The 23,247-nt window shown below is 38.3% G+C and overlaps 1 pseudogene; it reads right to left on the reverse strand.

Annotated features, from left to right (window-relative positions):
* LOC129927699 (dynein axonemal heavy chain 6-like) overlaps positions 1-4,716 on the reverse strand; it is an 81,146-nt pseudogene extending 76,430 nt beyond the window's left edge.
* Positions 4,717-23,247: the final 18,531 nt, after the last annotated feature.

Consider the following 23,247-nt stretch of genomic DNA (forward strand, 5'->3'; position numbering starts at 1 on the left):
AATACTGTTGCAGGCATTTCGCAGCAATGAGTTTATTCAGACTCTATTGACTAGATCTATAGGATATAGATGTAGTGATAAACCTAGTTATCAGGACATCATATATGTGATAATATAATGTGATCATCATATAGATTATACATAATGTCATAAATCGTACAGACTTAGTCATAGGTCAGACTAAATTTCTAGATGCATTAAGATTCTACATCATGCAACAATACAGCATTACACTTTACAGGCAGCACTTTCACTTTCTTACTAAGTGTTATTGTAATACTAGAATACCTAGATCTAGTACTAAGTAGTAGGGACCACATTGATCTAGATTTCTACACCCTTCTTTCTGCTTCTGTTGTGTATGACATCTGCAATCTGTGACCCTTCCTTTATGCTCTCTCTCCATGTGGATCTGTCCAGTGCCACCTCTTCCCAGTTGCCAGTGTCGATTTTGAAGAGCTTCATGTCGCGTTTGCATACATCCCTATAACGTAAAAGTGGGCGACCAGCGGCTCTCCTGCCTTCTATTAGATCGCCATACAGGATGTCCTGTGGAAGTCGACCTACTGGCATTCTACGAACGTGGCCAAGCCAGCCAAGGCGTCTGCTGCTGATAACAGAGCGGATGTCCTGGCATCCGGCTCTATGTAGCACTTCCTTATTGGTTATCTTATCTTGCCACCTTATTTTAAAGATCCGCCTTAGGCATCGGTTGTAGGTTGACCATGTTTCACTTCCGTACAGCAAGGTGCTCAACACACAGGTCCGGTAGACTAGGGCTTTAGTACTGCTAGTCAGCAATATGTTGTCCCAGACTCTTTTCTGCAACCATGACATGGTGGCCATTGCCTTGTTTATGTCTTTATCCAGTAGAGTGTTGTTGGATATGATGGAGCCAAGGTAACAAAAGTGATCAACAACTTCTAGTGGTTGGCCATTAATGCTTACTTGAGGTGCAGTGTTTGTGTTTTGGACAAGTATCTTAGTCTTGCTTTGACTGATGTTTAAGCCGAACTTCTGGCAAGCAGCAGATAGTTTGTCAACCATGGACTGTAGCTGAATATCAGAATCAGCCACAATAGCTGCATCATCAGCATACAGGAGTTCCCTGACGAGTAGCTTCCTAACCTTGGTTTTTGCCCGCAGCCTTGATACATTAAATAGTTTTCCAGAGGATCTTGTATGGAGAAACACACCTTAGTTTAGATATATAGAATATAGACTTATAGATTCTATCTAGATCTATATCATAGACTAGTGTTGGCGTGGGTGTGTGAGTTACTGTGAGACTGAACTCTTAATCTGTGACTGTGACTCACTGTACTGTAAGTGTTACTCACTGATGTCAGTGTCGTCAGTGATGAGTGTGAGTAAGAGACTGTCTCTGACTCTTAACTTAACTCAGACTGTCACTGTGAGTCACTGTAGTTACTATAGTAGTTTATTTATTTCGGACATTACATGAATTCGGACATTCGCTGTTTTTTGTGGTCATTAAATAATTATTTTAATATGTATTATAAAACTAGCGCGCTGTATAATGTGCTATTCCATTTTCCAATGATTCTGACCCAATTTCCTTCCATTTAGCTGTCTTTTTATGTAAGAAAAACGAATTTCAAATTTGTTAGTCAGATTGTTGTTTTTTTCTATGTTACCCGGATGACTTTACCTCTTCCTAGAGTATATATATATATATTTTTTTTTTTTTGATTGGCTAAGTCTATACTAATGAGCCCGGCAATATTTATTCTGTTTTTGGAGCTAATTTATTTGATTCATAAGCCAAGTTTTCTAATTCGATACCAAAAAAAAATTAATGCGGTGTCCGAATTAAATTACGATTTTCTTACCAAAATTTATTTCGGACAGCCAGTTTTGGACATCAATAAAAATGATCTTATATTATATTTGTTCGTTTGTTGTTGTTTTTTTAAATAGAGAATCAATGGGCAAATGTTTGGAGTGAGCTTGGTACATTGAATGAAGTTAAATGCTTAGATCTAGACCAGTGGTTCCCAAACTTTTTTCTCTCGTAGACCTATTGCCTTGTTTTCTGGTTTTCGGTAGACCCCCTGTTTAACTAACAAATTTTTTCAAATTCAACAACAATGTTTTACAACTAATTTCTATCTGTAGTGAGTTGAAAAGTGAAAAAGTAATTTAAAGCTACATATTAAATTATAGAGATCTATCTTTTTTTTTATTGATAAAATTCTAATTGAAACCAATTAAAATAAGAATTAATATGTACTGCAGGAATCACCAAACAAACTGGAAATGTCTTTTTGCAGGTTTATCATCCGTTGCTACAGATGTGTTTCAAACAGGAATTTGTTGTTCAATGAAGTAGTGCTTCAAACATTAAATATTAATTATTTAATAAAGTTTTCGCAAAGAGCAGTTTCTGGCGTATTTCTTGATCTTTCAAGTGTTGCTCATATATTGAGTCCGCAAACATGTTATCTCTATCAGGAGAAGGGGCAAAGCCAGTAAGCGTCAAGCATGAAGGGCTCATTAGCCTTGGCTGGCTACCCACCTAGCCGAAGTAATGAATTCAAAACTCTCCTGCCTTGCAACTAAATTCAAACATGGGAAAGGTTTTGTGGGTCAATCCTGAGTAAAAAAAAAGAAAGAAGCCGGCGACTCTAATGCAGTTTGCAACACACATCACTACACCCTGTCATAGCCTGTGACACCGCTGATCCCAAACTGTATATATGTCGTTTGCAAATAATAATAAGCTTTTAATTTTATAACTCATGCCACTGACGTGTCCTTGAACTGTAGTGTTGCTTAAAGCAGTTCTTTTAATAATACCAGGTGTAGGTTTGTGTGAAACAGTGTTTACAACTACAACGGCTGGTAAAATCAATGTTTTACCTTTAATGTTTTACGTGTTTTGTCATAAAAAAGTGAAGTTTCCCTTTCAGATCTTGTGATGGTGTTAAGATTATCTGTTTCTTTGGCCAACGGTTAAAGAGCATGGTGTCATGTGGCCAGCACAACGACCAACCGCCTTTACTTTTCCTAACATAAGTCAGGTACCCATTAGAGTTGGGTGGGCTCATGGGAGCCTTAAAAATCATAAAATTAAAAATTCACAGAGATTCGAATCCAGGAGCCCAGGTTCAGTAGCCAAGCGCCTATTTTGCTATAAGTAAACAGATAGTGTAAGACACCCACAAACCATGATCTTCTCTTTGTGATGTTGAAGAGATTTTGTGGGTCTAAGTTTTTCTAAATTTTTTTGTCAGGGTGACATTGTCTCAGTTGATTCTCAAGCGTAATTAGTTTAATATCGCCATAAAAAGGCAATTGGCATGTTTGATAAGGAAGGAATGAACAATTTTAAATAATCAACGCTATACAGTTTACATTTCTTTTTGCTAAACATTACTTACATGTAGACACAATTAAGTTACTTAAATAATTAAATACAACAATTTTTCGTTTGAATAGCAGGATAAATATTTAAAGGATTAACTTATGCACACATTATATGTTAGTGTGAAGAATTAAATTAATAGGATGTAAATATTAAAGTCACAACGTGCTTAAATGAAATCTATTATCGTAGACCCCCGTGGACATCTCATAGACCCCCAATTTGTTTTTTCACTTTCGTAGACCCCTTGGAAGTCTTCGTAGACCCCTGGGGTCTATATAGACCACTTTGGGAATAACTGATCTAGACCTACTAGATAGATCTAGATTTATATAGAGAGAATATAGAGGATTCAGATTTCAGTTAGGCCTACTATACTACAAAAGATCATCTGTATTAGAAATTTATTAAATTAATAAACAAAAAAACATAAAAATTCAACACACATCTAATCATGCAAAACCCCAAACATTCAACACAGATAAAATAAACAAACATAAAATAATTCCAGAAGTCGGTGCAGAAATCACTATTCCAGTGACCTAATTTTGGTAGAATAAGTGTGTTCATATTTTTATTTTGTGTGTTCGTATTTATGCATAGTTTGAAAACATCGTAATGATTTCATGTGAGGGGGTATGCCTGGGGATCTTAAAATTTAGTTAATGTTAATATAGAATTAAAATCTGAGTTTATTGATGCCTAAATATAGAGACTGTCCGAAATAAATTATGGTGTCCGGAATCAAATAATGTGGGTCAAATGTGTCAGAATTAAATGAAAACACACGGCCTCTTTGACCTTAAATATAATAACAAATATAGGTTAGGGGAACAAATATAAGTAGTCATCCTTATTCTCCTTTAAGTTTAAGTAAAGAAGATTTTGATATATGTCATTTTCTTTTCTATGTCAAACCATTGTAAAATAATGCGCTGTCAAAGTTAAACTTTCAAATTTGGGCCTATAGGTGTCCAAATAGCATAAACTACTCTAGTAACTTACAACTTTTGAACTTATATTGAACTTACACTCATTACAGTTGCACTGACTTACACTGTACCACTCGCGGCTGAGTGAGTGTACCTGGGCTGTGGTCTTCATCGCCATCGATTTATAAATGTATGAAATTTATGAATAATTCAGAAAATACTAGAGTAGATTCTAGATCTAGTAACTATAAAGATCTAGATTACCGTGATGAAATATCTAGCGTCTACATACCAGACTGTAAATTAAAGTCTAATAGTCAATAGAGCTAGCTAGTCATGTTAGTTTCAGACGTCAATAATAAAAACGTGTTGCGGAAGTCATCTTTTTTTCTAATTCGTATTTATAGATCTAATGGGAGCATCCATTGTCTTCTAAGACATGGGGAGCCATCATTTATAATTTTAAGTCCTCACTTTCTGGTCTTCGCTTTTTCTTTTTTAAACTTTAAATGCTCTAAATTTTAGATGATCTCGAATTAAGTAATTTTAGATCGATCTAAATAAGAAGGAATACTATCAAAACAAATATAGATCAATTGTCATTCATTGTTTGAATGGCTGCCTGGTCGTGAATGGCTGCCTGGTCGAGGATGGCTGCCTGGTCGTGCGGTTTGCACGCTGGACTGTCGTTCAGATTCATCGAGGGTCCCGGGTTCAAACCCTGCCCGCTCCCATCCCCCGTCGTCCTGCGGGAGGTTTGGACTAGCAATTAATTATCTTCAACTCCTGAAGGAACATCCGAAACATATAAAACATTTTACGAATGTAGAATGTGTGTACGTTGTTAACTTCCCCACCTCTTAACATGTTCAGATGATTCATTTAATTGAACAAGCCATTGTGATAGCTAAGTCTAGATATAGATCTAAAATCTAATTTAAAAAATTAAAAAAAAAAACAGAAATTTAAGTTTGTAGTGTACTTGTTGCTTTTCTGAATAGATTTTTGAATGATCTTACTCCTATCCAGCAATGCAAATAACCTGGAACAAAAAGGTCTTTCAGAAGTACTGGATACACAATCTGGACACGAATAGGAACAAGAAAAAGGCAAAATATAGAAATACTTTAAAAAAAAAAAATTTGATAGGAGGAAGAACTCCACCTTCGCAACAATAAATTTCAATATTGTAGAAGCTATTTTAATTTTTCCATATCAAAATAATTGATAACCAATATATAATGGACCTCATTCACGAATCGTAAACAAACAACATTTAGCCACGTGGTTTTCTATCTCTTCTATATAATTAACGATCTCGTGTTTAATTCATGTTGGTTGCCACGTGACAGTTTTTTTCCGTTGTTTTATCAATAAAATCACGTGACTAAATGTTGTTTGTTTACAATTGGTTAACTTTTAATTGATTCATGTTTTTTTAGGTACAAAAAAAAAATTAATCTTTAAAGTTTCAACTTGATCCGAAAATAGATGTGGGAGAAATAACGTGTACAATTATCTATGGGGACGAAACCCTACATATTTAGCATATCTGTGACTGTTAAATGATTAATTTCCTTTGTTGGCATTAAACAAAATATTTAATTACCAGTACTTAAAAATCGATTAATTGGTTAATTTTTTTTTTATCGATTCATGTATTTACTTCACCGAGGAATAATTGTGCAAAATTTAAGCAGGATCCAAGAATGGGTATGGGAGAAATAACGTGTTAAAACTTTAGACCAGACAGAGTGAGTTGATCTAAGCTGTGTAAAGACAGGTTGATTGTGTAAGTGATCTCCCAATTTAAAGTTTTGTTTTTTCAAGTTTCGTACACTTATTTTGAAATGAAGATAATCCATTCCAGACCAAACCTCATGCGTGACGTCAGGGGATGACGTCATTGACGACTAGCATTAAAACGCATATCACTCGAACAGGCGGCCACACATTTTTTTTTTACTAAGCGTATATCAACTCTCTCTGTCTGTCTGGTAAAAAGTTTGTACAGTTTTTTTCTAAAAGTATTTTTTTATATTTTCTTTTTCATATACTAATTTTTAAGACGGGAGGGTATTTCAAGTCACTGTCCACTGAGAGCAAACCTAGATAAAAGTCGGCGCTATAGCATGAGCAACTAAACGTGTGTCACTAGAACAGTGTTTCACAAACTGTTTCCTTAAAGCAGGGGTCTCAAACACGTGGCCCGCGGGCCACAAGTGGCCCCGCGAAACTATTTTGTGTGGCCCGCGGACACTTCCGCAAATTAAAAAAAAAATAGATAAAATTTACAATGACCACATATCAGCCGTGAAATGATTTACAACTCCACAAATCAGTAAATGAGGTGTCACTGTCGCCCACCGACCGCTTAGGCTTTCAGAAGAAACTGGGTGAACGGTGGCCTGATTCTAACCGCTGGCCGCTAGCGAGTCAGCGACAAATGTTCAACAGCAACTGATTGCCGCTGCAAAAGACTTTGTAGCATATTCCATTGCACTGGACGAGTCTACTGGTGTAACAGACACCGCATACTGTGCTGTATTTATTCGTGGGGTCGACGAAAACTTGAACATTGTTGAAGCGCTATTGGACTTACTACCCATGAAAGGAAAGACGACTGGACGAGACGTGTTTCAAGATTTGGAAGCTTGTATTGTCAGCTGTGGGCTACCGTGAGAAAAACTTGTTTCAGTGGCTACGGACGGTGCACCAGCAATGTGTTCAGAGAAGGTTGGTGTTGTTGGATTAATGGTAGAGAAACGGAATCAGCTCAGCTTGGCGGGACCTTTTGCAGCCATACATTGCATTCAGCACCAAGAAGCACTCTGTGGCAAAAGTCTACAAATGAAGAACGTGATGGATGTTGTCGTAAAGACGGTGAACTTCATACGTGCACGGGGTCTCAACCACAGACAGTTTGTGTCATGTCTAGCTGATTTAGAAACGGAATACGGAGAGTTGCTGTATCGCAGTTGACGTGAAAAACGTTCCAGAGGAAGTCCAGATGGATCTACTGGACCTGCAGTGTGACACTGTTCTGAAGCAAAAATACGCTGATGTTGGCGTTCCAGATTTTCTAACAGTTTCTTCCCAGAGTGAAGCTTCCAAACTTATTCTGCGCAGCTGCTAGAATTCTAGCGATGTTTGGGAGTACGTACGTTTGCGAACAGTTTTTCTCCAGAATGAAGATCAACAAAACAGCATTACGATCAAGACTGACTGATGAGCATCTGAGAGCAACCTTGCGGCTTGCCACTACACGCGACTGCATGCCTAACGTCGATGGTCTGGTCTCTGCCAAATGCTCTCAGATGAGTGGACAGAAACATGAGTGACGAGCTAACTGCAGTTGGCCTAGTAATTATGATTTTTTTTTTTTTGGGGGGGGGGGAATACAGTTTCTGCTTTTTTATTAGTGACAGACACAACGTCAACTTATTTTAGTAATCTAAACTGCCTGTGCATGTTATAAACTACACTAAATGTAATTAATAATTATAAAAACTTTATTTTAGCATTTAACTGCAGTGTTCGTAAAATTTAATGGAAAAACATACTCTTTTCGTGGTGCGGCCCGCTGACTGGTTGTTACTTCCCACTGCGGCCCACATGCTGATATGAGTTTGAGACCCCTGCCTTAAAGGAACACTTCGCACGTTCTGAGTATTTAGCTGAGCACTTCGCTTATTTTTTCTATTCACGTGGTGGCCTTGTTATGGTGTGTTTGTGTGTGTGTGTGTGTGTATTTATATGGTGATGGTGGGGAGAGGTTAGCGGTTGTGAATGATGCAATATAGGTGGCATTGACGTCACTTGGTCTTAGTTAGGACAGACGACTCCAGAACGGAAGACTGAACGGTTGATTTATTGTAGTGAGTTAGATTTTGTTAAGAAATATGAATTATTACTTAAGGCTACTACATCTATTTCATTAATCACAAGTTGATTTTGTTTATATTATAATTAAAATGTTATTTAGTTTGTTCAGAAAAGGAAGTTATTTAAGTTATTTGAAGTTTTTAAGTTAAGATGCATTACGCCTAACAACGGTTTAGTTGTCTTCCAGCAGTCTGGTGCTACAAGTCAACGACCGGTAACAACCGTGACTTTCGTGATATATCGAAGGCGCCGTAACAACAGGCCTACTAGTTAATTATTCTAGTAGTCCGCGGAACACCTATTCAGGCCTAGCGGAACCCTACAGTTCTGCGAAACACAGTTTCGGAAACACTAATCTAGAGAATGCTGAACAAGTCCTTCAAAGCTGCCAACTTAATCAAGATGTCAAACAAGTTCATATGTTATGTTTTCCCTTTTTCTTATTCCGAGTTCAGAATTTCAAATCGGGTATTTAATTTATGTGACATCAGTATATGTGAATATTAGAATATCTCAATATGCGTCCTTTGTTTGGGTTGGCTGCCTGGGCGTGTGGTATGCACACTCGACTGTCATTCGAAAGGTCTCATTGGTCCTTGGTTTATACCCTGCCCACTGCCATCCTGCGTTGACCTGCTCGATGTTTGACCTCGGATAAAATTATCTTCAAATCTGAAAGAACATACGAACGTAAAACATTTTGCAAACCTTCAACTGAAGAAAACATGAAGACATTCGAACAGACGCGGCCTCGAGATTTATAGCAAACAAATATTCAGATCTGACTAGAGTAACGCCAATAGTCAATTCACGCAATTTATAGACACTTTAGCACAGAAGAATGACAATAAAGTAGCAATAATACATTGAACCATAACTTACAAATGCAAAAATACAACTCAATAAAAAAGAAACTCAGACACAAAGATAAAGGTACATTTCTTATCCTATATACTAGAACAAATTTTTGCAAGTACTTCTTCTCCATAGTGCCATTAGAGCATAAAATAGATTGCCTGAATCAGCCAGGAAAACCAAAAACCTGAGAGTTTAAGGTCCTAATTAACACGCGTGACTAGATTAACAAATGTATTCGATTAGGACGTAATTATCTTTTTGAGAAACGTATGTAATTTATAAACATCAGATAAGAAGTATTCTTATAGCAACCCAGTTCATTAGAGTAGAAGTAAACATAAGATTGTTACGTAAGACTTGAGACTGATTTTGGTACTTTATTATATGGATATTTTTTTAAAAGATGTCCGGCTAAATTAGAATTAGGATTAGATTAGGTGGACGTATGAGCGTGCTAAGAATCCACGTAGAATGCAATATTTCTGTTCTCTAAATGATTTGTGTATTTCTGGTCACACAAATGATTATAATTTAAAACTCATCTCCCATTCAATTCATCATTAGTGAGTGAGTTTAAGTGATTAAAGAAGAAGATGTAAAGGATTGATTTAGATGGCGTTATAATTTGGCTTTGTAGTATACAACAATTGAAAGCCGGACATTTTCACATTTTAGACCGGTGATGCCCAACCTAATTCGCTCCGTGGGCCATTTTAATTTTTAACACTCGTGTCGCGGGCCACACCACCGAAATGATCAAATAAAAAAGAAAGAAAGAAAATTGACTTGAAATCATTTTTATGTAATTATTCACACATTAATTGCTTGTTAGAAATTTATTCGAAAACATACTTCTGAATATCCGGCTGCATAGATGAGACACAAAGTCAGAGCACTGAATCCAGACTCTCGTCCGTGATACGAGGATTTAATATTGGTTTCGCCTGTTTCATCACTGAAAAAGTTTGTGCTTGTAAACAAGGTGACCATCCTTAACTCTTGTTTCGGGGGATTTAGACAAGTTTCTGCAGGCACCACGGAGTAGAAATCAATTGTCTGCATGGTTAGAAATGTATCAAGAAGTGATGTCTGGCTTTGTAAGTCAATCAGTTCCAGTTACAGGGATGACAGGGCTCTTGACACATCAGCCGCTAATGGATTTTCGAAAAGACTTATTTCATTCTTTAAAAATGTGAAAATCGATAAATCTTTCAGTGAATAATCCTTCATTGGCCTCAGAAATTAGATCGTTTTTTGATCTTTTTGGGATAGACATATTAAGCTGCTTGTATTTTTGTAGAGAGGTACAGGCTAGAACTTGAAAAGATGCACCCCTTCCCATGCTGAATGAAGAGCTGCAATGTTGTTCGAAAGCGCTTATGTCAGCATAAGACATGCTAAGAGAAATCAAATTTTAGTTTGATATTGAGTTCATTCCGATGTGATGTAATGTCTCATCAAATAGCCAAATCCCACAACTTTGTGTGGTAGTTCAGTTGAGATACTTGCTTTGAATGCTCTGTCTCCAATATTGATTTAAAAAAAAAAACGTTTTAGTACCTTATCATCTGCTCCAGGTTTAAACCCTTGTCACAGAGGTTTAGTTGGTGAATAAAGCAATGAAGCTGCAGACACTTGGTTCCATTGGACTCGACAACCTTTCTAATAACTCTTGCTTCCAGTCCACAGTGGAATCCAACCATACTTTTAATTTAAGTCATTGGTTAATATGCATGACTAAATGCATGACGCGTAGGACGTAATCATCTTCTTTTTTGAAGTAACGTCTGTATTATATAAGATAAGATACTTCTGGCGCCATCAGAAGTCACTCTCATAACTTTCTCCCAAGAAAAATATCCTTTATGATGGTTGAAACCTTTTTGAACAGGTCTTTGCGTGATGGTCCCATGCATCCTCCTTATAGCTATTACTTACTTACTTAGACTTAGGTCCTCCCGCGCCGTTCGGCGCATTGGGCGGCAAGCTGTCTCCATAATGATCTGTCACTGGCAATGTCTGAAGCCTCCTCCCACCTGGTGTCCACTGTTCTGAGGTCCTCCATGAAGGTGTGTCGCCAGGTAATACGAGGACGTCCCTGTTTGCGCTTTCCTCGTTTTGGCTTCCATGTTATCGCAACTCTTGGTGTGCGTAATTCATTTTGACGTAGAACATGTCCCGCAAACCTCATGCGACGCTCAGTCACAACCTCACTAAGTGTTCGACTTCCAGTTCGGCATATGATTTCCTTGTTTGAGATCCGGTCTGTGTAACTGACTCCCAAAATCCGTCTCAGCCATCTCTGTTGAGCCACATTTAGTCTTTTCTCAATTTTGACAGATGACTTCCACGTCTCACATGCATATGTAGCAGTTGGAATGACGATTGTGTTGAGAAGATGTATTTTTGTCTCGAGTCCAATGGCTTGGCTAGTCCAAATAGGCTGCAGCCTTTGGAAAATGCTCCCTGCCTTTCCTATTCGGCACGCTACATCATGGTAAGCATCTCCATCATTTGTTATGATGCTGCCAAGGTACGTGAACTTGTCCAGCTCTTCAAGCTTTAACTCGCCAAGTCTGACGGGGACACCCTTTGCCTTATATCCCACTCGCATAATTTTAGTCTTATCCAAGTTAATGCGGAGGCCAATTTTGGGTGCCTCTCTGTCTAGGCTCTCCGTCATTTCTTGAATGCATTTATTTGTAGCCCCGAGTAGTGCAACATCATCAGCAAAGTCCAAGTCCGTCAATCGGAGTTGTTCATGCCATGGAATACCAAAGGTTCATTGCTCTCCTCATTATGTAGTCGATGGCTAGGAGGAAAAGGAAGGGAGATAAGATGCACCCCTGTCTCACACCTGTCTCGATTGTAAAAAAACTCTGTTGTTCCCTCTTCTGTTTTAATGCAGCAACTAGACTGACTGTAAAGGTGTCGTAGGATCTGGACGAATTTTTCTGGGATACCGTATTCTCTAACTATTTTCCATAGTGATTCTCGGTGGACAGTATCAAACGCTTTTTTGAAGTCCACAAAACTGATTGTTAGCCGTTGTTGGTACTCAAGACTTTGTTCTATGATATTTCGTAAAACGAAAATCTGCTCTGTACATGATCTGCCTCTTCGGAAACCTGCTTGTTCTTCTCTGAGCTATTAACTCCTCTATTATTGCAATATTGCTGCTTATACCGTAAATACCAAGAGTTAAGCGGTACCAGATATGCCTGTTTCATTATGTTTTTGTTTCTCTTAAAACATCCACAGTATCTTATCAAACAAATATGTTGACTCACTATCATGTTCCTGAAAAAAAAGTAAAGGTCGTTCACTTTTCCAGGAAGATTTCAAATTGAAGTTTAAAAGGTCATGGTACCAATCTATCTATGAAAGCGTGACTGTCCTAACATAGGGAAAAATACATTTTCATCTTTTATTTTCGGAAGGGGGAAGATTTTCTAAGCTCTGTGCTGACGTTTCGGCGGGCCGGATGGAACGACGTCGCGAGCCGGATCTGGCCCGAGGGCCGTATTTTGGGCATCACTGTTTTACACTATCACCCAGCCACACCCCTAAAATGAAGTCTCTTTAGTTGGCTAAACGGTAAACGGTTGCCTAAATAAACATGATTAAATATAGATTGACCGGAAGTGTGTTTGTTCTCAGATCGTGATTAGACAGAGCCCAGCTTGTGTGATATGCCGTAAAGATCATTAAAGTTTATGTATTTGATCTAGTGATTTAATTGTTTTATTTCGTTAACTACAGCTGAACCAGGGACACATAGAGACGTATCGAGACTTAAGGTAGATTCTATCGAGTTATAAGTAGATAGTTATATAAAAGGAAAGCTGTGACATATTTTGGAGGCTCGTTTATCTAGTTACTTGACTTAGTCTTGGAAGACAGGCAGAACTGCGGTTTGCCATTGTGAAAAGGTCAAGGACCAAGAAGGCCGTGAAGTGTGTGCGCTCACGTGCAACGGCGGGAGAAAAAAACTAAGTCAATCAGCCGAGACGAAACTAGGTCAGACACAGTGATAAAATAATTTGTTTTGTTTATATTTGATGCTACACACATAAACAAGAATGGCAGACAAATTATCACAGATAATAGCCGCTGGAAAAGAGATGGGATTGACTGGAACCGCTTTACAAGAGTGGGTAGAAAAAAAAAAAGAGAAGACAAAGATCGAGATGAAAGAGCTAAAGAGAGGAAAGTGAGAGCTAAAGAGAAAGAAGCTGATGTTGAAATACACAAATTGAGAGTAAGAGAGTTGGAGCTTAGGGAGACGAAAGGAGAACTTAAAGAGCATATAAAACCTGTATGGAAACCAAAGTTGCCACCTTTTAATGAGAACGTGGATCAAATGGATGCATATTTGGCGAGATTTGAAGTACATGCTCAAGCTACAGAAAGACCTAAAACTCAGTGGGGAAGTCATCTATACACATTGTCACAGGGAAAGGCACTGCAAGCTTGTATCAACTTTTCTAAGAAAGATTTAGAGGAATAAGCAAGTGAAGGAAGTACTTTCTAGATATGATGATATATTGACGGATGTACCAGGGAGAACTGCAGCAATTAAACACGACATCATTCTCAAAGACTCTGAACCGGTGAAACAGAAACCGTATCCAGTACCTTTAGGGTATATGAAGGAAGTGGAAGAAGAGATTCAGTTGATGCTGAAATTAGACATTATATCACCAACAGAGTCACCTTACACAGCACCTATGGTGGTAGTTAGGAAAAAATCAGGCGCAGTAAGAATATGTGTTGACTACAGGAAGCTTAACAAAGTTACTGTGCTTGATTCGGAACCATTACCCAATCCTGAAGACTTGTTACCTCAAATGGCAGACGCAGCATTTTTTACAAAGCTAGACCTGACCCGTGGGTATTGGCAGATACCTTTGGTAGATAAAGCTAAACCACTTACAGCGTTTAGTAGTCCTTTTGGTTTATTTCAATTTAATGTCATGAGTTTCGGGCTAGTCAACGCACCAGCAATGTTCAGCAGAATGATGAGAAAGGTATTGCAATAATCTACCCCATGTACTGTGCTACCTAGACGACATCTGCATTCATGACATTACTTGGTCAGATCACCTACAACATCTAGAAATGGTTCTAGATACATTGAGGAGAAATGGTTTAACCGTGAGACTATCTAAAGTGGATATTGGTTGCAAGAACATTTCCTTTCTAGGATATGTAATTGGAGGACACTCACTGAAACCGCAACCTGAACTACGACAACGGATTATGAATCTTCGTCAGCCAACAACCAAGAGACAGGTCCGTAGTTTATTAGGACTCTGCAACTTCTATCGAAGATTTATAGCAGATTTTGCGGAGATGACTGAGCCACTCACAAACCTGACCAGAAAGGGAACACCCAATGTGATCAGATGGTCACATGACTGTGAAATATCGCTGCAGAAGATAAGAAGATAAAGAAGGCGTTTGCTGAGGAACCGATCCTGCGTCTACCTGAATGTCAGAAGGAATTCATACTAGCTACTGATGCATCTGCTGTTGCTATCGGGGGATGCCTAGCACAGGAATCACAGGGCATTCTACATCCCGTTATGTACGTCAGTAGAAAGTTGTCTTCAGCAGAACAACGATACAGCACCGTAGAAAGAGAGTGCTTGGCAGTTGTTTGGGCAGTAACCAAGTTGGCCAGGTACCTGTTAGGCAGAACATTCGTACTCCGCACAGATCACGCACCATTACGTTGTTTAAACACAAGTAAGTCGGTGAATTCCAGGGTAACTCGCTGGGCCCTGATGCTTCAGGACTTTCAGTTCGAAGTGCAGCATATTCCAGGTAAAGGAAACGTGGTAGCGGACATTCTGTCACGCTTATCATGAATATAAGCCTACGTGGCTTCTTACAAGCATGTGTTGCCTGATGAAAGACTGTGTGTCATCAACTAAGACTGTGTGTCTTCAACTAAGACTGTGTGTCTTCATCTTCTAAGACTGTGTGTCTTTATCTTCTAAGACTGTGGTTCTTATACTAAGACTGTGTGTCTTAAATATAGACTGTGTGCCTATTACATTGAAGTCTGTGTGACTACATTGAAATCTTTGTGACTATGTTTAAGTCTGAATGACTACATAATCGCCTGTGTGGCATATTCAGAGCCTTTGTTGACTATCGAACGAACATTTTTGTTGTATTGTGGTGTAATGTTTACTATTTGTTTTATAATCGTTTTATTTAGTAATCTTTGTAAAAATCGATTATAATTTTAGGAGGGGCGAGATGTCACGGCTGAATGTGTGTATGTATGTAATTCTAATCTATTTTTACACTCTGCGCGATTGACCGGAAGTGTGTTTGTTCTCAGAGGGTGATTAGACATAGCCCAGCTTGTGTGATATGCCGTAAAGATCATTAAAGTTTATGCATTTGATCTAGTGATTTAATTGTTTTATTTCGTTAACTACATCTGAACCAGGGACACATAGAAACGTAGCGAGACCTAAGGTAGATTCTATCGAGTAATAAGTAGATAGAGTTATATAATAGGAAAGCTGTGACAACTACCATATGCCAAAGGCAATATTTTTTTAGTGAGCTGAAAGGTGGTCGAAATACCCCCCCCCCTCCCCCTTTTTTTTTTCCCTGAAACGCTTTAAAGGTCAGCTTGCTTTAAATGACATAGAAGAGAGTACCTGGCAGCAGGTGACTTACAAATAAAACACCAAAATTTACAATGTTTGAAATGTTCAGTTGAAACTGGAACATTCAAAAAACTAAAGCGGCCATGACCTTCGAACATTTGTTTTAACCAAACAGGATGAATAATAAAAAGAGAGGGAACAAACGCTTTTGTAACGTTTAGACGTAAAATCAAGAAATTCGCCCCCCCCCCCTTCTCCCTTTTTAAGGCCTACTAAAATACTTTGATAAACGCAGAAGATAGATTTCTTATGATTTCTTATCATGAAGAGCGTGACATGTGACCCTATATCTATGCATCAGTCAAGCAGAAGACAGTGAAAAAAAAAATCCGTGGCCTGGAGTGGGAACAATGTCTCCGTTATCTTCATAATTAGATTTACATGATGGGAAGTGAAAGAAGATAAAATTGCAGCACTGTCATGAGAAGAATGACTCTTCGGTTACATTAACAGTTTATTTCTTTTTGAGCTCATTCGGAGGGGCCTGCTGAGTGGTATAGCGCTTGGCTTCCGAACCGGGCGTCACGGGTTGAAATCCTGGTAAAGACTGGGATTCTTAATTTCAGGAAGGGTACCTGACATTAGTTTTGGAAACGTAAAGGCGGTTGGTCGTTGTGCTGGCCACATAACACCCTCGTTAATCGTAGGCCACAGAAACAGATGACCATTATATCGATCTGCACTATAGATCGCAAGGTCTGAAAGGGGAACTTTACTAGTTCATAGGGCGTGTGAATGGGGGATATCTGGATTCCGGAGATACTAATTATGGCAGTGATGCCTAGCTTACAGGCCTCTGGCATCTCCGGCACGTAAAAGGACCCCATATCTCAAATAGATCAAGGACTTTTCAATTCTAAACACGGCACTGAGGTTGGATAACTATTGACTTATGGGAAGTTGGAAACCTCTTTATGTAAATGCTCTCGTGTCGTTTTACGGTGTGAAGTTACGCTATCAATTGATAGAATGGGTGATTCAATGGTGAGATGAATGGTTTATGTATTAATAGTTACATAGCAAGTGACCTAGCTAGGGCGGGGGGGCGGAGGTAACTCACCAGGTGACATCCGTCAGTGCTGACACCACAGTGAATAAATTTAACTTTTGCAAAAGAAAGCTACAAATATTTTTTTAAAATTTATTCCTACTTAATGTTCAAATAACAGAATGAACTGAACATTCCTATTAGTCATTGTGCAAACAAAAAAAGTGAAACAAAGGCCATTATGTAATCAAACCCACGAGAGAGTGAGAGTACGGATATTGTCAGAGTCGCAGACTAAAGTTAGAGAGAGAGTTAGTGGAGAGTTTTGAGAGTAGAAAAGTTTTTTCCTATCGTAGATAGTCCATGTTGGACGATGTATTTTTGTTGAATGGACCTCATTCACCAATCGTAAACAAACAACATTTAGCCACGTGGTGCTCTGTCTCTTCTATATAATTTACGATCTCATGTTTAATTCATGATGGTTGTCACGTGACAGTTTTTTTCGTTGTTTTATCAATAAGATCAGATGACTAAATGTTGTTTGTTTACGATTGGTGAATGAGGTCCATTCAACAAAAATACTTCGTCCAACATGGACTATCTACGATAGGAAAAAACTTTTCTACTCTCAAAACTCTCCACTAGCTCTCTCTCTAACTTTAGTCTGCGACTCTGACAATATCCGTACTCTCACTCTCTCGGAGCCCAGTCACCAACTAACTTAAAAATTCCTACATCTCATCTCTCCCTACACACATTCACGTGGATCTGTTGATCACAATCTCACTATCTCGTGCAAGCCATAGTAGAGTAAAACTATACATTTATCCCTACCATTACAATAAGCAAACACAGTTTGTAACATCAGCCATACTTTTATTTGCGAAATTTGAGCTTGAAATACTTGTGCCTTTTACCTCCAACTTTTGAACTCCCTCCACATTTTATTGACAATAAAAATAAATAAATAAAAAGAAGTATAAAAACAGGCATCTCAAATATTTTTTAATACTAATAAATGGACCGGCCTCTCCCTTCATATCCTGCTAAGAACCACTGCTGACCTTAAAAAGTGGAGGGTTTTGTTATGCGAGCTGTCACAGCACCTCTACGACTAAATTCAAAGAACAGATGATGATGATTATAAATAGAATACTTAGATACTGTCCTTGCGAACGCCGGTATGGACAGTATAGAGAGACTTCTTTTGGTCCGACAGTCACGCTGGGTAGGGCACGTATCCCGTATGGGAGACGAACGTATGCCAAAGGCAGTCTTTTTTGGTGAGCTAAAAGGTGGTCTACGTAACAGAGGCGCCCCACGGAAACGCTTCAAAGACCAGCTTAGGCGTCAACTTTCCTTGGCTGACATAGAAGAGTGCAGCTGGTTGCATGCGCCTCAGAACGAGACAGCTGGAGGTCACTCACGAAGGCCGCGGGATACACATTTGAGACCAAAAGAAAATCCGCTGCCGAGGAAAAACGCAGACAACGATAAGAAAATCTAAATCTACCACCTGCGGACAATGGTTATGCTTGCCTTGGATGTGGCAAAATATGTAGGTCACAGCTAGGGCTGCGCAGCCACTTGAAATACTGCACACCTCACTAATCTTCGGACTCGAAGACAAGCCTTATTATTATTAGATACTTATATCTTAGTTCCTTGTGTTCAAATATACGGGTAGACACTGAAAAAAAGAAGCAGCAGGACTATTGCCAAACGTCTTTTTACAAAACTTATATTTATATTAACTCACTCCGTCTCTCTGTCTGGAAGAATTATTTTACGATTTTCTCCCTTTTCCCATTCTCGAATCAAGTGGCACATTTGCACAATTGTTGTTAGTAATGTTGATCGAAAACAATACATGAATCAATTAAAAAATAATAACCAGTTAGTTTATCAATTAGTGGTAATTAATAATTTTTGTTTTATATTGAAAATGGATAGGCAAGCCTTGCAGTTTTGATAGATGTAGCAGTGATTGTGCAGTGCTTCCTCTAAGTAAATTTTTTAAAAGTATTTTTTAAATTAGTTTGTTTGTTTTACAAAAGATAGAGACGCTTCAACATGTATCTCGATGAAAAAGATGAGACCTTAGATCCAAATGCTAATAAGAGGTCTCTCCCCATATCAAAACAACGTGATATTTTTGCCTTAGTTAATAGACAAGGGAACAAAAGATGTATTAGACTATGGTGAATATATTGTTGTTTTTATACACCGGGTAGAAAAAAAGGGTGAAAGTGCTCTAGCGTCTGGTGACTACAGATGCTCAACTTGTGACCGCAGCTGTGTGTTAAGGATTGGCAAAGTGTTCACCACACGACCTACTGAGACATAAAATGCCACAGATAAATCAGACAGCGTATTCTGAATAGGCCTACTGTTTCCCTAAGCAGCTCATTAAAGAATAATAAGCAAAACATGTTTCTGGTCGCGTAAACTTCGTACTGTCACCTAGGTGGTCCGTGTCGCCCGCGCCATGAGAGACTTTGGGGCTAGGATGTAATACATTTTTTAATTTTAAAGAAACATTCGATAAATATCTTTTTTTTTTCTTGAGCTATAAACTCACCTAACGACAAATGTGTAGAGTTGCCTTAAGTCATAAATAAGTGCTTGCTCTGTCATTGCTATTAAAAGACCTGCGATGTTCTACACATTTAATAACACATCGTACGTTGTATTTGCATAAAAGCCGACGAGCGGTTAAGTGAAGTGATTGAAAGACATTTGCATTAATCTATATAAAGTAATTCTAAAGTATCTATAATTATTGTTGTGTTTTTTTTTTTAAGACTTTTGTATTACTTATTAGGCGCAATGGTTACATGGAAAGAGTGAGAGTCTCGACCTTGAGTGACATGCCCCTATTTCACTCAATAAATGAATAAGTTTATAATAAAAACACATATAAACCAGTGTACGAAGCTAAGAGCAGTCATCCGATGATAACAAATTTTGCAATCTTTCCAGTTCCCCCTCTCTCTCTGACTCTCTGTAGCTCACCTCCATCAAATGACTAAACTAACATCTTCTTTACATTTCCTTTTATTGAAACTCGAGTCTTATGTTCGTTTCCGTGTTTGTCTTTTTTTAAAATAATTGTTTATTATTTATAACTTTATAAAATTCTCTGCTTAAAATCCATGATAGAAGTTTTCATTTAAAAATTAAAGAAAATTGATATAAATTGATATAAGCACGTTTCATTTTCCCCCTTGTAATTTGTTTTTTTTTTAAAGAAAAAAAGGGGGGGGGGGCTGCCATGTTTGACATTAATGTTGTACATGTTTCGGATGTTCCTCCAGAATTGAAAATAATTCACTTCCTAGTCCTAACCTCTCGCAGGACGATAGGGGATGGGAGCTAGCAGTGTATGAACCTGAGACCATCGACAAGTCCGAACAACAGTCCAGCGCGCATAGCGCGCGACCATGCAGCCATCCTAGATGTATGCTAAGAATTGTTGTTTGTTTTAAAGCCAAGGATAAGAGGTCAGTTGGGGTCAACATTCCAAAGTCAGGACAGGACTGTATTTGACCAGTTGTTCTGCTACACATCCACACATACGAGTGTGTGTACACGTTGTTTTGTTTTATTTATTTATTTATTTTATTGTCAAGTGACCAGGAGACCTGGTCCCCAAAGAGCCAGGATGACCTGGGTACTTATCTTATCTTATATAATACAGACGTTACTTCACCAAATAACATGATCACGTCCTACGCGTCATGCATTCAGTCATGCATATTAACCAATGACTTACATTCTGCCAAGTCACTGGTTTTCCTGGCTAGCTTAGGCAACCCATTCCATGCTCTAATAGCGCTAGGGAAGAAGGAGCATTTGTACAAATTTGTCCTAGCATATGGGACGAGGAATGTGCATTTATCTTTGTGTCTTTCTGAGTATTTTATTAAATTTGTTTTTGTATTTGAAGATTATGGTTCAGTGTTTTATGTATAATTGCTGCTTCACTTTGGGGACAAAGCATAGTAAAGTTCCTCTTTCAGACCTTGTAGTCTATGGGGCAGATGATGTAAAGGTCATCTGTTTCTGAGGCCTCCGGTTAACTAGGGTGTCATGTGGCCAGAACAACAACCAACCGCCTTTACTTTTCCCCAACTAATGTAAGGTGCCCATTAGAGCTGGGTGGACTCAGAGGCACCCGAAAATTACGAAATTAAAAATCCCAGCCTTCAGCAGGATTCGAACCCCCAGACCATGGTTCGGAAGACAAGCTTTACCACTCAGCCACCGCGCCTACAAAGCGTAGTCGGCGGCTTTTTTTTTTTTTTTTTACCGCCTACGGTTGTTTTCCTATTGTTGTCATATAACTTACACAACGACCAGTTGAAATAGTCGCGCCTAGTGACAAGAGGTCTCAATCGAATTGTCCTATTGGAGGAAGCAAAGGCAAAGATTTTATTTTAGAGAGAAGGAAAAAAGAAATGAGAAAAAGGCGGGAGGGGGGAAGAGTTGCTGTAAACAAAAAAGCAGTTATTTCCCTTTTACGAAAGTTCGGCGTTACACAGCCATAAATAAATATATTTATAATGACTAGTTTTTGTATTGATCGATTGGACCTGATATATTAGATTTCAGAACATTAACTCCACTCACAAGTGCGAATATCTATTCATTTGTTTTTACTGGCAAGAAGAACGAAAGGTCAACTTTGTAGGGGAACTAATTAGTCGAGAGAAGTGAAGATGTTACATATAAATGAGTATTCATTTTATTTTGGAAACTATAGAATCGTGTCGCTACAGATAACTTTGGTGCATATACTGCCCTACAGCTGAGATTCAATGTGGTAGAACAGGGGTTCACAACCTGTGGGTCGCGACCCCCTTGGGGGTCGATTGACAATTTGCCAGGGGTCGCCAAAGACCATTGAAAAAATGGATTGTTATTGTCTATTCTTCAATTGCTGTGTGTGTGCGGGGGAGGGGGGGGGTCGCGGCTAAGTGGGGGATTGTAAAAAGGGGTCGCTGAGCATATAAGGTTGAGAACCGTAGAATCTCCCACCATTTCCAGGGCTGTTAAGTTGCCACTTTGATCTGCCAAGAGATATCTGCTCTCTCTATCTAAAAGTTAAAGATGTATCTTCAACACAGAAAATATATACGTCTTACATATATTAATGTGTTAATCGACCAAAGTATGTGGGAGGAGACAGCCCAAGACCAAGCTCTCTCTCTCTCTCTCTCTCTCTCTTTCTCTCTCTTTCACAATTTCAAGGGTTTTATTTTCTATTTCACTCAAATTTTGAAATTGCCTGTTTTAATTGATACAAATACATTGTGTGTGTGTGAGTGTGTGAGTGAGAGAGAGAACCTATTTGTGAATCCTTTCAAAGCGATAATAATTTATTCTATAAAGGATTGCTTAGGCTGCTTTTCAAAATCATGCATTCTTTAATGTGTTGCATATATTGTTTTCTTTTAAAGAGCATTATATTCGTGTCTTTTCAGAATTAATATTCCCATAATCATTTACTCCTTTTGTACCTTTACTGTCTTTTTTATTTATTTATTCCTAAATGGACCGATAGTTTCAGAATATAGTGACTCGAAACACAAAAGCCTTTGACGGTGGGCCGTTTTCAACTTTTCGTAAACTAATGATAATGATTATCACGATTGTATTTTGGAGAGATGTGCATTTTGTCCATAATCATCTAACATACGCTGGATTCGGAAGTGCCTATAAATTTGTCAAACACACCTCTAGGACAAAATGAAGCAACTCAGCCTTGAATATTTTTCTTCAATTGATATAAAACTGTGTAACTTAAATGTAAGCCCTTACTTACAAGCATGGGTTCTAAACTTTTTAACCCAACGGCCCAGTATGTTAAAGTCAACAACACAAAATCCCCAACTCGAGTACTATGTACGGGTGCTCCACAAGGTTGTGTACTTTCTCCTGTACTATACACTCTTTACACTAATGACATAAGAAGCATCTATGACTCAATTTAAACTCATGAAATTCGCTGATGATACTGCCATAGTCAGTTTTATTTCAGGAGACGAAACTCAGTATCGAAACTCGATAGAAGAGTTTACAAACTGGTGCACCGACAACTTTCTAGAACTGAATGTAACAAAAACTAAAGAACTAATAGATTTTAGAAAGAAAAAACAAACTATACGTGAACTGCAAATAAACACTACATCTATAGAACAAGTAAAGGCATATAAATATCTAGGCGTTATCATCAACAACAAGCTTTCATGGGAAGACCACCTTGGAACTGACAAAGAAAACAGCCCATCGACTCTTTTTTTCTATACAAACTCAATAGCTTTAAACTAAACAAGAAGATCCTTGAGACTTTTTACGGCGCGACTATACAAAATCTGCTAACATACGGAATAACTTGTTGGCAAGGCAACGCCTCATCTAAACTGTTGCGACGTCTAGAAAACATCAAAAATTACACTCACAACATTACCACATTTAAAGGAACTTTTTGAACAAAAG

The sequence above is a fragment of the Biomphalaria glabrata genome, chromosome 8 (assembly GCF_947242115.1).
Source record: "Biomphalaria glabrata chromosome 8, xgBioGlab47.1, whole genome shotgun sequence".
Taxonomy (NCBI): domain Eukaryota; kingdom Metazoa; phylum Mollusca; class Gastropoda; family Planorbidae; genus Biomphalaria; species Biomphalaria glabrata.